The sequence below is a fragment of the Castanea sativa genome, chromosome 3, assembly GCF_040712315.1.
Source record: "Castanea sativa cultivar Marrone di Chiusa Pesio chromosome 3, ASM4071231v1".
Lineage (NCBI taxonomy): Eukaryota > Viridiplantae > Streptophyta > Magnoliopsida > Fagales > Fagaceae > Castanea > Castanea sativa.
In genome coordinates this window covers 34,933,978-34,945,963 of record NC_134015.1, presented here as the reverse complement: position 1 = coordinate 34,945,963, position 11,986 = coordinate 34,933,978, and the positions used below count along the sequence as shown (strand labels likewise).

The window sequence follows — 11,986 nt, the reverse complement described above, 5'->3', positions numbered from 1 at the left end:
CTGATATGGTAAAATATCAATTAGGAGTTATTTTAGAATATATTTTCTTGTCTATCAAGTTTTTGGATCCCTTAAATAGGCCGTGAAATATGTAAATGTTTTTTGATATATTATTGAATAAAAATTAGAAAATGTGAGGCTTTGCTCTTCTTTGGTTTTTCAGGAACTGTGAATTTATCAAGGATTTATCCTTGTGGCGTTCAAACTTTATACCTTCGGTTCATAATTCATTATAATCATTGGGTCAAGGTGTTATACCTTTGGTTCGCGTTTCAATTATAAACGTTGGGTCAGGGTTTCTATAAAAAAATCTGAATTTTAGCTTTCTTGGGCAAATATTTCAATATTTTTGTTAGGTTTCAAAGTGTGTCAATTGTGGTTCGCATCATGTAGTGTTTAATGAGATTCGGGATCGAATGGATAGGCAAGACACTGTTATTGCTACTTTGCGTGAGGAGCGTCCTCAAAGAGGCCCTAATGCTAGAAGGCAAGAAAGGCGTGTGCGCATGGATGATTCTGATAATTACCACGAGGATGAGTTTGAAGATGAAGAAGATCAAGCTTCATTGAACAATAAGGGTAGGTTTGTGCCAGGGGGAGAAAAGCATGGTAGAGGTTTCCGAAGAGATCCAAGATGGCAAGATGGGACTGACAGAAACCTAGGAAACATAAAAATGAAGATACCAACGTTCCAAGAGAAAAATGATCTAGAAGCATACTTGGAGTGGGAGAAGAAGGTGGAGTTAATCTTTGAGTACCACAATTACTCCGAGGAGAAAAAGGTAAAACTCGTTGTCATTGAGGTTACTGACTATGCTATTATATGGTGGGATCAACTTGTGATGAACAGAAGGAGAAACCATGAGAGACCTATTGAGACTTGGGAGGAAATGAAGACCATCATGAGGAGGCGGTTTGTTCCTAGTCACTACTATAGGGACTTGTATCAGAAATTACAGAGTCTTACTCGAGGCTAGAAGAGTGTGGATGACTACCACAAGGAGATGGAGATTGCCATGATTCGGGCAAAGGTAAAGGAGGTTAGAGAAGCTACCATGGCAAGGTTTCTGAATGGGCTGAATCGAGACATTGCCAACGTGGTGGAGTTGCAGCACTACGTGGAGTTGGAGGACATGGTGCACATGGCAATAAAGGTGGAATGACAGCTTAAATGGAAAGGAACTCGGCCATTTCAAAATCCAGGCTCCTCTGCTTCATGGAGGTCAAATGGAAGGAAAGACGAAGGGGCTGTTTTCAAGTCAAAACCGAACCACCAAAAAGAAGAGATGAAGCTTCTAGTGTCAACAAAGGTAAAAATGAATCCCAGACTCGTAATCGTGATATTAAGTGTTTTCGTTGTTTGGGAGTAGGTAATACAACTTCACAATGCCCAAATAAGAGGACCATGATCACACGTATTGATGGAGAGGTGGAAACTAAAAGCGAGGGAGATGATAACCAGATTCCATCACTTGAGGATGCTTGTGATGATGATGTGGAGTATCCAGTGGAGGGCGAGTCACTTGTGGCTAGGCGTGCTTTAAGTGCCCAAGTCAAAGAGGATGACATGGAACAACAAAGGGAGATCATTTTTCATACTAGATGCCACATCAACAACAAGATATGTAGTATGATTATAGATGGGGGGAGCTGTACTAATGTGGCTAGCACTACTTTAGTTGAAAATTTGAATTTACCTACCTTAAAACACCCTAGACCACATAAGTTGCAATGGTTGAATGATTATAGAGAGGTTAAGGTAAATAAGCAAGTACTGGTTTTTTTTTCAATTCGGAGGTACAAAGATGAAGTACTTTGTGATGTTGTTCCAATGCAAGTGGGTCACATTTTATTGGGCAGGCCATGGCAGTTTGAAAGGAAGGTCAATCATGATGGGTTTAAGAATAGGTATTCTTTTGTTAAAGATAATAAAACCATTACTCTTGTACTATTGACTCCAAGACAAGTGTATGAAGATCAAGTGAAACTGAAAAGAGAGAATGACTTGAAAAATTGTGAGATTGAGAGTTCAAAAAAAGATGATGAGAAAGAGAGTGAAAGAATAAAAGAAAGTGCCCAGAAAAAAGAGAGTGAAAACATAAAAAAGAGTAAAAAGACAGTTGAGGGTGAAAAAAATGAGAGAGAACCAAAAAAACAATGGAATTTTTATGCTAGGGTGAGTAATGTCAAGAATGCTTTATATACAAACCAGCCTATATTTGTACTCTTGTACAAAGAGGTGTGTTTTAATACTAACGAACTTGACGACTCTTTGCCTAGTGTTGTTGTCTCTTTGTTGCAGGAATATGAGGACGTGTTTCCTAATGATGTTCCTAGTGGATTGCCACCTATTAGAGGAATAGAGCATCAAATTGATTTTGTGCCAGGTGCGACAATTTCTAACTGACCAGCCTATAGGAGTAATCTAAAGGAGACAAAAGAACTTCAAAGGCAAGTTGAGAAGTTGCTGACCAAAGGACATGTGAGAGAGAGCATGAGTCCATGCGCGGTGCCGGTACTGGTACCTAGTGCACCTTGGGTCGATATTTCTATGGATTTTGTTTTAGGCTTGCCTAGGTCAAGGAAAGTTAATGAAATGACTAGTTTGGATGGTCAAAAGAAGGCTGAGATGGTGAAGAAACTCCATGGAAGTGTACGACAACATATAGAGAGAAAAAATGAGCAATATGCAACAAAAGCCAACAAGGGTCGTCGACAAGTCCTCTTTGAACTGGGTGATTAGGTTTGGGTGCATATGAGAAAAGAAAGATTTCCAGCCCGTAAGCGGTCTAAGCTACATCCTAGAGGAGATGGTCCATTTCAAGTCATTGAGAGAATCAATGATAATACATACAAGTTAGATCTTCCAAGTGAGTATAACATTAGTGCTACATTTAATATTTCTGATCTTTCTCCTTTTGATGCAGGTAACCCTTTTGAAAAGAGGGAGAATGATGAGAATCAACAAGCATTCAAGGATCCATTGCATGTTCCAACTGGGCTTATTATGAGATCAAGATCCAAGAAGATCATAGAAGCACTTAATGGGCTGATTCAAGAGATTTTGGCTGATTCTAACCAGGACATTCCAAGCTTGGCCCAAAGGAAGATGAAGGCCTAATAAATTTAATCCAAGCTATTGAGGGCTAATCTGGCTTAATTGAGAGTCATTTATGGCGTAGATTAATGGCTGATTAATTTTTCAGCTCTATATCAATTAATGAAGATTTTTTCCTATTATGGAGCTGCTATTTCAGACCAAATCTACCTGAATTTAGGGCTTTTATTATTTAGAACGTTTTTTAGCAATTTTCCTATTTTGGATCTGCTAATTTCAGACCAAATCAACTTTTATTTAGAATTTTATTATTTAGTACATTTTTTTTTATTTGAGTGATTTATTTCCTTGTTTTTAGGTGCATTTAATGCTTTTTAGGTCAAATTTGATTCCTGATATGGTAAAATATCAATTAGGAATTATTTTAGAATATATTTTCTTGTCTGTCAAGTTTTTGGAGCCCTTAAATAGGTCGTGAAGTCTGTAAACGTTTTTTGATATATTATTGAATAAAAATTAGAAAATGTGAGGCTTTGCTCTTCTTTGGTTCTTCAGGAACTGTGAACTTATCAAGGATTCATCCTTATGGCGTTCAAACTTTATACCTTCAGTTCATGACTCATTATAATCATCGGGTCAAGGTGTTATACCTTTGGTTCGCGTTTCAATTATAAACGTTGGGTCAGGATTTCTATCAAAAATCTGAATTTTAGCTTTCTTGGGCAAATATTTCAATATTTTTGTTGGGTCTCAAAGCGTGTCGATTGAGATTCGCATCAAGCACATGAGCATTTTTGCATCCAAGTACACATAAAACTTACTGTCCCATCACTTTAGGATTTAAGCACTATCGTCAAAGCATGTATGTGCCCAAGCATCCAACTACATGAGCATTTCAGTCTCTGAACATATAGACATTGTGATTCAAGTGTATGCACGTGGTTAAAAAATAAATCATATGAAGGAGTGACAATTTATCTGTAAGCATTTAAGCATGAGAGTGTACAAGCATTTGATCTTGAGAGAATACTAGCATGTCATCATTAGAGCATACAAGCATATGAGCATTTAAGAACCAATGTTCACATACCTCAAATCTGCCAATCACCTCAGCATTCAACCAAAATCGTCAAAACGTTTGAGCACATGAATGTCAAACTACATGATCACCTAAGCCTCCAAGCTTATAGACAAATTAGTATCCTAATGTGTGCACATGTGTGTGGATATTAAACATATGAATATCAATTCTTGTGAGCAAGCAAATATCAAAGCATTTGAACGTAGGCTCATGTAATCGCCAAAGCATCCAAGCATATGAGCATGAAGTTATACAAGAAAGTAGACATGTGATCGTTAAAGAATGTAGGCATGTGAACATACGATCATCGAAGCATGTGATCATCAAAGAATTTGAACATCAAAGCATCTAAACATTGGAGCATGTGATCACTAAAGCAAGTAGACGTGAGTATGTGATTATCAAAGCAAGTACACACGTGGGCATATAATTAACAAAGCATGAGAACATTTGCCTTTGATCATGAGAGCATGCAAGTATATAAGCATTTAAGCACCCCCAGTGTACATATTTCTAATCTCCCAATCAACTTTGCATTCAAGCACAATTGTTAATGAATTTGAGTGCATGTTCGCCCAACTACACGATCACTTAAGCCTCTAAGCCTATAGACATATCATTATCCAAGTGGGTGCATATGTGTATGGATATCAAACGTATGAAATATCAATGTATGTGAGCATGGGAGCATGTCATAATCAAAGTATATGAGTATGGGGTCATGTCATCACCAAATCTTGTTATCATTGGAATATGGAATCATCAAATCATGAGAGCATGTTAGCATTCGAACCTATAAGCATAAGCATGAGAGTATACAGGCATGTTAGCACAAGAGCATACAAGCATGTGATCATAGCGCAAACAAGCATATGAGCATTTAAGCACCCAAGTACACATACCTCTTACCGTCTAATCACCTCAGCATTCAGGCACAATTGTCAAGGCATTTGAGCACACGAATGTCCAATTGCATGATCAATTATGCCTCCAAGCATATAGACTCATCATCATCCAAATGTGTGCAAATGTGTGTGGATATCAAACATGTGAATATCAATGCATGTGAACATGAGAGCATGCGATCATCAAAGAATATTAGCATAGGACCATGGGATTATCAAAGCATGTGAGCATGGGAGCATGTGGGCGAGAATGTGATCATCACTTAAAAATAGACGAAGGAGTCACCACTTGGTTATCGATCCAAGAACCAAAACATGACTCCACGAAGATCTACCTACCAGACTTAGACCGGAGTTAGGATACAGGATAGGAAGAGGTTAGGCACCCCAATCTTGCCTAGCCATAGCCGGCTTTCAAATATCATAGCTTGATAATGGTCAAGTGGTGTTTATCTTATGGGTCTATGTGAATCCACTCATACATCTAAGCCCTAGTGTTCCTCTACAGATCATGTGAAACAAATAAAATAGAAAGCAGAAAAATGATCATGTGGAAGACAATTAAGCATGTGATGGTCAACAAAAAAGAGCACACAAGTATGTGCGCACGGGAGCACACAAGCATGTGCACATGAGAGCATACTAGCATGTGAGCATACATGCATGTAAGAATATGGGAGCATGTGATCATCAAAGCATGTTCACGTAGGAGCATATCATTATTAAAGCATGTAGATATGTGAGCATTTAATAATCAAAGCATGGGAGCATTTAATAACCAACCATATTTTATTACTTACCAAATTCCATCCCCAATTTTATATCAAATTAACTTTCAAAAGAAAATCTTTTAACATTGAAAGCATTTTATTACTTTCTTTCCAAAACCTCATCTTTGAAAGAGTTGACAAAAGATTTAATTCTCATTGATTAGAAAAGATTTCCTCTTTAATTCTCAAGACTTCCCTTAAATTGATCAATCAACTTTAAATTTGAATTCAAATCTTCAAGACCAATGTACAATGAAAGTATTATGCATTTCAACCATATAAAAAAAGGGAAGAAAATAAATCATGCAATCACAGTTTAGTCAAGTCATTGATTACCCAATTAAATGCAAGAATTTATTTCCAAACTCCACGAGGACGATTTAGCTATATATGTCCAGACACGAGGTTAAATTAGAAAACAATGCAAGGAAGAATACATTGGCTGCCATGTTTAGATATAAAAGGAAACAAAATATTATCATGTAATAAAGGAAACTAATAACACTTGTATCAATCCAAGAATTACTAAATCACCTTAGCATGCATGACCATATTCAATGCCATTAAAAAATAAAAGGTTTATTGTAAAGCTAGGCTACAAATACCAAATAAAATTTTCAATCAAACCAAAATCACCATTTCTACAACCTCCACTACCAACACTATGCGCTCTACTAACTTCATAAAAGTTGAGATTTCAACAAAGGGTGATAATTCTTAAGGACAAAACTTAGGTACAGTATCTTAGATGATGTTTCTTAATTTCCCCTCTTAAGATTCAGTCATGTGGCTATTTAATTAAAAAATACACTTTCATCGCATAAGAAAAAATTCACATGGCGAAATCTTAAGAAGGGAACTTAAAGAACAGCACCTAAGAACTGTACGTAAGTCTTACCCTTCTCATAAATCTCCCTCGACAATTAAAACCCATTTTGATTATTTCTTTTAAGGTCAAATCAATAGCTATGCTCCGAGGAAGTTTCTTAGCTATGCTCCGAGGAAGTTTCTTCTCAATTAAGCTTTAAGACAAACAGAGTGTAGCATAAATTGAATGATTGAGAGAAACACACTACTATCTAGGGTGGGATTTTTAAAGTACTAGCTGACTAGTTACTACGCACTATTTGACCTACACAATTGAATATTCCTCAACAAAAAAACAAAAAAAACAAAAAATCAAATTATAGAATTTAGAGAGCAAAAATATTGAAGAACCTACCTGTAATTGTGAAGGCTAAGGATCTTCTCCAAGAATGTCAAGCAGCGTATTGATGTCAATGGACAAGTCCTCGTCGTCGCTGCCATCACCAAAAAAAACACAATCATAATCAACGGTAGAGAAATCACCACGTGGTCAGAATTCCGACCCATCATCAGCTATCAACAAGATTAGAGAAAAGAAATTAAATCATAGTACCTCATTTAGCCAAGTCCACATGCATAAGCTTCAACTGGAAACAAATTCATGATGGGAAACATTCTAATCATTCACTTTAATTTCCGTGCCTATTCATCTTAACCATTTGATTCTAAATGAGACTCCAGTAGGAAATATTCAAAGCACCAAAATATGCAATATCTCATGTGCAATAAATTCTAATCTATTGTACATCAACGAATTCAAGTAACATGCTAGAGAAAAGTAAATCAAAAGCCACAACTGTCACGCTCAATATCAAATTTCACTTCTACGTTTTAAAAAAAATCAACCTGATTTCATGACCAGTAAAAATAGAAATTTAAAAACAAAGGAATCTTTTAACAAGATAAGATGTCAAATCGTTACTATAAAGAAAACAGATGCAATCTGAAACCTTAGTGGAAGTCACTACACAGTTTGTAATCTATCCATCTGCATCCTAAAATGTGCATCATTTTTACTTATAATAAGTTAAACTAGGTTTTAGTTTTATAAAACATCTCATACGTAAGTCAAAGGTTGAAAATTTTAATCTCTAAGGCAAGATCATGCACAACAACCTACATATAGGTCCCAAAGCAACCAAAATCAAAATGAGAATAACTGCTGGGGCAACAAACAAGTGATACATCAACTTCATAAGGTAAGAGAGACTGCTCATAGGAGTTCATGAAAATCGTTTACATGAGATTTAACTTACTATAGAGCACATAAACTCAAAACAATCTTAGGAACTCAGCTCAAAAACTTTTGAGCATATCAAGACAATGCATAACAAGAATAATGCAAATAATAAACAAACTACTAACATGAACATGGTACAAAAGCACAACAATTTTCACCACAGAACTATTTAAAGAACTTTTAATAGCATTGCAAAACAGAGAAGTGCTAAACAAACTCCAAGCCATTACAATCAACCAATTTTAACACAAAATAGTTCCTCGCCTAAACTACACAAAGGAAACCACCTTGCATGATATACTACAACAAAACCTAATGATCCGACTCATATACTACAACAAAACCAATTCTATTGGGTTACAACTGATCCTAATCAAATTAAAAAGAAATTCTAAGCCATTTATTAGGTCTATTATTATTGTAAATTCAATTGGGTCTATTACTATTGTAAATTCTATTATTATTAGTCACTGTTAGTACTATTATGCACAACAAAGTTTTGAATCTTAAAAATGTCGCCGGAATATTTTCTGCTGCAAGCACAAAATTATTTACAGCTATTTGCCAAAACAATTAACTTCTTTTTGCCTAGATGGATAAACTTTATCACCATACAGGAAGTGAAACACAATAAAAAAATATAAAAAAAAAAAAAGCAGTTGTTACCTTCTTCAATGGTTTCAACTCCAAGATGAACCTTTGCAAGACTCTCTGGCCCCAACATTTCAGTGAGCGAATCACACTGGTGGACATCCTGCAACTTTATTATGTTACGAAGAGCAGAGTTAAGTGGAAATAAGGAAGTACAAATTAACTGAAAAAACAGGATTGACACCTGAACTTCAAACACCACACATTTTTTGAAAAGGAAGTAAAAATTAATTAAATGTTACATATTACATTTTAAACAAAAGTTGATCAAATCTGATTAAGTTGAAATGGGAATAGGATCCTCTCCATCTCAAATGAATTGATTTCCCGGTTCAGATTTTAAATATTACAAATCTAAAGATGTCTCTAGTGCCATCATCATGTATACCTGTTACATACAACAAATACAATATGAACACTAAAATGGACTATCTCCATTCCACTAGAAATTGAGAGGAACTTTGCTCATTCAAATATCGTGTTCTTAGGGAAAATTCTTAGGTTGAGGAGTTATATGTTTTTGATGCTCTAGGAATTCATTAATGTTCATTGACTGCAAACAATACATATGCATTATATGAGAACACCATACTAAGATAAACCCTAGATCCACCCACCGCCATCCGCCTCTGCACTACATGGATATAATGGCTCAAAGAAAAGAACTGAAATATAAATAAAACAGAAAGACCGCATGACTATAGTGCAGAGAAGAAAACGTGTAGATACTATTCCCCTAACAAAATGAATCAAGCATCGCAAAGTGAACATAAATTTTGACCATGAAAGGGTACACTTTAGCTGCCCGGCATAAAATATCAGGAGTGATATAAACATGATTCAGATATAGTTGAATTCGGGACAGATTTACTAACCAAAGTAAAGAACTGATTTAATATTGTTAATAGAAAATGTTAGACAAAAAATAACAAGTTGGCAATGCAAATACATATTTAAGCTTTTCTTTCTTGGTATGTAAACACATACATATCAACCAAGAACAATTATCGCAGAAATAAAGAGATCTAGAAAAAAGTAAGGGAACTGTGCACATTGCATTGAAGGAAATGTCATAAGTTACCTTCTAAGCTTTGTCATCTTTTCAAGGCTATTTTTCTTCTTAAGCTTCTCCAAAGACTTCTGGATTAGCATTAGAAAAGCAACATCAAACCATTCAAATATAACATACAACCAATGAAAAAAAAAAAAAAAAGGACTACAATCTAGTTTACCCACCGGTTTGATGACAAGGCTTTCATCTTTTTCTTTTTCTTAACAAGTTGCATTGACTCAAAATCCTTATCAAGAGTGACCTTTGCCTGCACGGTCTTTCTCAAAACACACCTTCTCGCATCCTTCAAGTGTCATATTCTGTAAGAACCAAAAGATCAATTTAACTTTCAATTGACAAGATGATAACAATTTGAAATGAATAATATCCTTACCTTCTCTTCTTCATCATCATCAGCAGCATCTTTGGCCTTATTTTCAAAATTATCTTGAGCTTTAAGCTTCCCTTGTTCGTGCTCAGCATCTTTAGGTTCTTTTGGTAGTCACAGGAATATCCCTATTATATACAAGAATAAAAGAAATAAATAAAAATCAGACTATAAAAGTCTACATATCAATAGAGCAATTCAGCTAGACCTGGCAATGGCTTCCTGCCTCAGAAAACTTCAACCAGTGATTTATACCTACCATTCCATCAGCAAAAAAGACCTTGACTTTTGGGGCCAACCACGCAATAAGAGCAGCTGCTGCATTGCCAGCATTGTTCTCATTATTAAAGTTACATAGTCACCGAGCCAGTCGAATTGCTTCCAGTTTAACCTTAAAGTCCTTCAGCAAAACTACACCAATTATGCTTTATCTGACATTAACCCCACGACATAAAGCGACAAATTAATCAGCAAAAAAATTAATATTATGTAAAACCTAATCATTAATCAGTTTTCACTATCTATATAACCATCTTCAATTACTTATATATCATTGAATTAGACACCTATCCCAGTGAATCAAAAGACAGAACCAATCCCTACTATTCTATAATTTGACATCCAAATCTCTTTTAATAGCATCCAGTGATTCAATGTGTATTAATAATTTATGGATTACAAAAATTATAAAATAATAATATAGTTTCCATAATATAAGATTCAATTTGTTCTAAATAACTTTTTCTATTTTATCTACAAAGCAAGCACAACAAATAACCAAAAGAATAATATCGATAATAAAAAGCTAAAGAGCCAATAATCTGAACAGAGCCAAGAATAACCAAGCATCTTAATAGAGCTAAGAATTCTGAATTGAAAAAAGCTAAAGAGAAAACAATACCTTGAATTAAATGAAAATATAATTTAAAGATATTAGTAAACGAAAGTGCTTCATAAACTTGGTAAGAGAAAAAATCCTACAATTATGTTGGTATTATGAAGACAATTATTATCTTTGTAATTTTATCTTAGAAGGCCGAATGTATAGATAAAATCCTAAAATTATACCTTTTTTTTTTTGGTTGGTAAAATTCTTTATAACTTTATATACTTTTTTCTTTTAAAAATGGATATTTAATGACATTTATAAGGTATTTAATATTTCTTATAAGGCAAAAAAAAAAAATTAAATATATTGTGAAATATGTTTAAATGGTACTAAATAGTTTTATTCAATCATTAATATAATACAAAAAACACAAACCAAGATGTATATAAAGCTCCACCAAGGAAATACATTTATTATAAATGAAAGATTTTTAAGATATGAGACGTATAGATAGCAAGAGTGTAAATATTTATTAAACCCTTGATCATAAGATCCTAGGAATCCCACCCCAAATTTATGATCATTGACTGCATAGTTTCTTCTCAAACTCAATCTACTACCAATCTAAATCACACACAAATAAACCACAACAAAAAGAGGGGGGGGGATCAATACAAACATCAACCAACACTGTAACACAGATAATTATATAAGTTTCACAGTTAAAGTAAATACAACCACTGATTCTCTCATCTGCTGGGTTGTGTTGCTAGCAACCCTACAAAAGCAAAAGGGGGGATAAAAGCAATAAGAATACAACAATAAGTTTTATAACCATAAACAAAAGAGAATTAAAGATATCAACTATTCCAATTATTTCTCTTTTGATGTTGGTTTTCCAACATGTTCTCGGGACTAAATAGAATAACAGAGGAATTTGAAAATTCCAAATGAAAGATAATATCAAACTAACTCATTTGCAACACAACTCACTATGAAATTCCAGTGAACTGTTAGACTATTTTACCTGGGGATTTAATTACAAATGTTTCATCAGAACTCTTGAAACAAAAGAAAAGCTGCTCTGCATAATTGCTTGTAGACTGAGAAGGTAGTCGCTAATGCAATATGGCAACAAATAAGACC

General features: G+C 34.6%; 1 long non-coding RNA gene across 1 annotated transcript in view; it reads right to left on the bottom strand.

Moving 5' to 3' along the window:
* The window catches only part of LOC142628144 (uncharacterized), a 17,817-nt gene extending 6,225 nt beyond the window's left edge, over positions 1-11,592 (bottom strand). Inside the window, exons 1-8 of the long non-coding RNA XR_012842993.1 lie at positions 11,579-11,592; positions 10,271-10,326; positions 10,018-10,139; positions 9,809-9,943; positions 9,654-9,712; positions 8,588-8,681; positions 7,235-7,268; positions 7,037-7,115 (exon numbers count right to left, since the gene is read on the bottom strand). This is a non-coding gene — a long non-coding RNA (uncharacterized LOC142628144). The remainder of the gene's footprint in view (positions 1-7,036; positions 7,116-7,234; positions 7,269-8,587; positions 8,682-9,653; positions 9,713-9,808; positions 9,944-10,017; positions 10,140-10,270; positions 10,327-11,578) is intronic.
* Between the last annotated feature and the right edge of the window lie 394 nt (positions 11,593-11,986).